Source organism: Nansenia antarctica (genome assembly GCF_963989245.1).
Source record: "Nansenia antarctica genome assembly, chromosome: 2".
In the NCBI taxonomy this organism is placed as follows: Eukaryota; Metazoa; Chordata; class Actinopteri; order Argentiniformes; family Microstomatidae; genus Nansenia; species Nansenia antarctica.
In genome coordinates this window covers 76,621,984-76,627,329 of record NC_137675.1, presented here as the reverse complement: position 1 = coordinate 76,627,329, position 5,346 = coordinate 76,621,984, and positions in this window count along the sequence as shown.

Genomic DNA, 5,346 nt, shown 5'->3' with positions numbered 1-5,346 from the left:
AACCCATCCTCCTCTGGCTGGCCAGATGCCTTACAGTAAACTCATTTGGAATGTGGTGTGGTGTGGTGTCTGTGTTAATGTCTGCGTAGGAGTCCATAGTGAAGGGCAGCACCTTGAGTGGAGCCTCGGTTGTCTTGTATAAAGAGGTCCCCAAGCCCTGTGTGTCTCCCCGAGGTCCCTGTTCCCCATGAAGAGGACCCTAATTCTCCTCCTTCTTCCTCCCCCCCATTTCCGTCAGTGTATAAAAGACACCTGTCCACAGAATCAATCAATCAATCAATCAGATTCCAACCTCTCCAACCATGGGCAAGACCAATGAGTCGTCTAAGGACATCAGGGACAAGATTGTAGACATGCACAAGACTGGAATGGGCTCCAAGACCATTGGCAAGCATCTTGGTGAGAAGGAGAATACTGTTGGTGCAATTATTCGAAAATGGAAGAAGCACAAATTGACCATCAATCTCCCTCGGTCTGGGGCTCCACGCAAGATGTCACCTCGTGGGGTGACGTTGATCATGAGAAAGGTGAGGGATCAACCCAGAACTACACGGGAGGAGCTTAATGATCTCAAGGCAGCTGGGACCACAGTCACCAAGATGACCATTGGTAACACACTACGCCGTAATGGATTGAAATCCTGTAGCGCCCGCAAGGTCCCCCTGCTCAAGAAGGCACATGAACAGGCCCGTCTGAAGTTTGTCTATGAGCACCTGGATGATTCAGAGGAGGCTTGGGAGAAAGTGCTGTGGTCAGATGAGACCAAAATCGAGCTCTTTGGCATCAACTCGACTTGCCGTGTTTGGAGGAGGAAAAATACTGACTTTGACCCCAATAACACCGTCCCCACCGTCAAGCATGGAGGTGGAAACATTATGCTTTGGGGCTGTTTCTCTGCTAAGGGGACAGGACGACTTCACCACATCGAGGGGAGGATGAACGGGCTATGTACTGTGAAATCTTGGGTGTGAACCTCCTTCCCTTAGCCAGGACACTGAAAATGGGTCGTGGATGGGTGTTCCAGCATGACAATGACCCAAAACATACGGCTAAGGCAACGGCTAACACTAACAAAGGAGTGGCTCAAGAAGAAGCACATTAAGGTCATGCAGTGGCCTAGTCAGTCTCCGGACCTTAATCCCATAGAAAATATGTGGAGAGAGCTGAAGCTTCGAGTTGCCAAGCGACAACCTCCAAACCTTAAGGATTCGGAGAGGATCTGCAAAGAGGAGTGGGCCAAAATCCCTCCTGGGATCTGCGCAAACTTGAAAACAAGAAACGTCTGACCGCTGTGCTTGCCAACAAGGGTTTCCTCACCAAGTACTGAGTCATGTTTTGCTAGGGGGTTATACTTAATTTACTCAATAAAACACAAATCATTTTTAAAAATTCATTTCATGTGATTTTCATGGTTTTTCTTTTATATTCTGTCTCTCACTGTTAAAATGAACATACCATTACAATTATAGACTGTTCATTTCTTTGTAAGGGGGTGAACTCACAAAATCAGCAGTGGGTGAAATACTTGTTTTCCCCACTGTATTCAAACCGGGTAAGGATATTTCTGGATACATACATCATGGCATTTTAATAGGTGCTTTCCAGACATAAATATGAGAACTATACCTATTATTACAAATGAAATGTACAGTAGAATAAAAAGAACACATGTTCTACATTGTGGAGTTTCTTTGACCACTAAAATCGTGGAATGTGTTTTGGGTGTAGAAGCCTATTAACTTATCAATCAAATGTCAGGATATTTGGATATAGTTGCTATATATTTACATATGTATGTGTGTGTATTTCTATGTATGAATACATAGAAATCACTGAGTGGGCCTCTGCATAATTTTCTTTAGTTTCTTTCAGAAATGCCTATGTATCCAAAGCTCTGTGGGGAGGGTGACATTTTGTCGCAGCTTATGCCTGTACAGTTAAATTAAATAGGCTAACGCCTCATGTCCACCAACTGTGGAACAGATGAGAAGGGACCATTCTCCAAAGACTAACCTAGAACACCAGACAGCAGTTCCATAGAGTTGGAGGAATTGGAGGCAGGCCCAGCCCTAAACAAGATTTTGATTGAGGAACCAAATACTGGATGGTAAATGTATTGCACTTATATAGCGCCTTATCCCAAAGCGCTTTACAATGGCCTCTCATTCACCCATTCACACACACATTCACACCAATGGCGGCCATGCTACCAAGTGCTGGCCTGCTCATTTGGAGCAATTTGGGGTTCAGTGTCTTGCCCACGGACACCTTGACACATGGCCAGCCAGGGATCGGACGACCGACCTTGCAATCATTAGATGCCGGCTCTGCCTCCTGAGCCACAACTGCCCGTATCATTTTGGATATGATTCCTAAATTAAAGTCTCAATATCAACATCTACATGACGCCTTAGTGCCAACTCACAAGAGGACAAACGTGGTGATTCATCACAGCCATGGCAAGGCTACTGTATGTAGAAAACAAATATCCAAAAAATGTCTAAACTACAACATCATTCTATAAATAACTTTCTATGTCCTCAGATCAAGCCAGTGGTTGACAACTTTCACTACCCATGTTCCTGTGGTGGATAATAGAAAGAGGATTAAAGGCAGGACAATCCAATCAATCATTGAGCTGGTTTTGTCCAAAGCATGAGGGATTCAGGCCTGGAGAAGCGAAACAAAGGGGGACGCACAAGCACCCTGGCTCTGCTTCCGCACTCACTGCAACCAGTAGCTAAGTTAGTTCTAAGTGCAACAATGGGAATTCCGAACCACTGGACAACGAGTGGTTGGAATTCCCATTGTTACAGCCTATCCTGCCCATGATAGAGAACATACACATGGTCACGTCCATTTATAAAATACCATAATTTAAGTCGACAACGACAACCAGTTCTGAAAGTCAACTTGGGTAGTTTTGATTTACAGTCAATGACAGTTAATACAACGACCAAATATGCACACCAGGGTTGCTGAATCTAACATCAGGTTTTGTTGAAAAAGTTGATGGTTTGGAAATAGAAATGTAATAACACATGTCCTCATGACTTATTGTTTCAGTTAATGGCTTATTGTAGTAGTTGTTATGTATAATGTGTAGTATAAAGGGGTGAAAAATCCCAAATGTATAACAACTTATTAGTAAATGGTTTATGAATGTACCCTTATTGTCAGGGCAAGGCATAAACGGACTAAGCGGTCGCTTAGGGCCACAGCCACTGGAGGGGGCCACATTTTTTTTTTTTTTTTTGGGGGGAGGACTGATGTTGGATGGTCCATTGAGTCCATCTTAATGCAAGGATAATAGTTAATGTCATTTTGGAATCAATGTCTGTTTTTATAGGGTCTCTGATTTGCATAGGAATCAATTATCAGGTTGTCATTATTGAGCAAATGGAGAGGAACAAAACTGTTCAGGAATGTGACCCTGAGGCCTGGGGAGACAAAAATTTACAAAGTTGAATGGTGGAGAGGAAAAAACACAGTCGATGGGACAACATCATCTCAGTCACTCTACAAAATTGGTCTATAACCAAGTGGCCCCCAAAAAATCATTGATGCTCCCAGTTTCTGCACCATCTCTCGTGTTTTATATACCAATTTATGGGTATATTTGTCATTGGCAGGGACTGAGGAGTTTGTCAGGATCAAGAGAAAAAAAAATCCATTAAAAAAAAGTACATTAAAAAATATTGCTTAGGACTACAAAAGTCTTAGGGCCGGCCCTGCTTATTGTAAGTCTTAAAACTAAGCAAATGTATGGACAACTAAAAAACTATACACCATTTTGTAGCAAAACATGCATCCCATTTCAGTGTGTTGTTATACTAAGGTGAATATTTGACAGATATTTCACCTGTTGATAGCATTCTGTCTGTCAGGTTATGACTTCTCAGTTGATCATGTCGTTTCATCACAATGAGACACATTTCCCACAGAAAAGGTGTACGAATTAACATTAACGTCTTCACATGATGTTATGGATAATAAAAATATGCTTATTCGTTAGGTCCATATATCAATGGTCCAGTCCAGGGCTAGCTCAGATAAATGATTGTATATGTATGATAATATCTAATCAAAATGATTTCAGTCTGTGGATGAATAGAATTTGTTTATTTTGTTTATTTTGTTTATTTGTTTATTTAAACGCATCCCCATTAGTCGTCACCATAGTGAAGACTATTCTTCCTGGGGTCCACATGAAAGACAGACAATCAAACATAACAAAATAAAAATAAAAAACATAATAAGCAGTCTTACCTGTCATTCTCATCCGTTGTCAAACAGCGAGAACAAACTTAACGAAATTACAAGGCGCCTTACAAATTCCACATCATTCCCTATAATGAAACGCATGCCAGCCAGGGGGTTCGGTCCAAAACTCTTTCCCCCTCCCCGTCGACGTCGTCACTCACGCAGCCGTGGCGTGCCTGCGAGGCGAATAACATGGAGTCCTGGGTGGTATGTCCAAACGGTTCGTGCTGAACACTGAGCACCGACGCGATTACAGTTACACAGCGACAGGGTCGCGGCTATCCATGCATGTACGGACTGACGATCAACATCGCTTCGTCGCATATAAGGCATGCAGAACGCACCGTAAACAAGCCTGTATCCTCGAGACGTCCGCAAACCAGGCCGTTTTCCGTGAGTACCTACTTCCACAATACGTCGAAATTGGCATTTCTGGGGGCTAAAAAAGCTATTGGATCCTATTCATTAAACAACGGTTACATGTCACATTTGATAGAATGAACATGTCTCCTCAATGCCCTTGCAAGTGTGTGACACCTTGATGTGCTACCTGCATTTGCGTGCATGCATTTTTTTTAGCCAGCAAGAGACACAGAGGCCCTGAATAAAAGTCTACTTTTTCCGTGGCCATTTGGGAAATCCGTTATATTTTCAGTGTGACCAGACATGGTGAAAATGGGTCAGACAGTCCCAAAATTGCTGGTCTGGATCTGTGACGCCACAGCGTTTATGTAGACCTTGGCTTTTTATCTTAGATTGATTTGACAGTCAGCTCAGCAGACACTCTAAGAATATAAGAGTTACTTAAATAAGATGCAAAGCTAACCTAAATAATGTAGGTTAGTGGAACTACTGTACCTAGCACCCTTAAAATGTTAAACGTCCTAAATGGCCTTATCTATGCAATTGTGCACCACTTTCTTTTTTTCTTTTTTTTTGCTGTATTGCAGTGTTTTTGGGTCAGATGTGAACACCGAAAGTGAAAGTGTTTTTTTCATATGTGTGAGGACAGTGGAAGAGGACACACCGCACAATGTAGACTGATTGGTCAGTAGTGGGACACCATACTGTGCTCTGGGGACC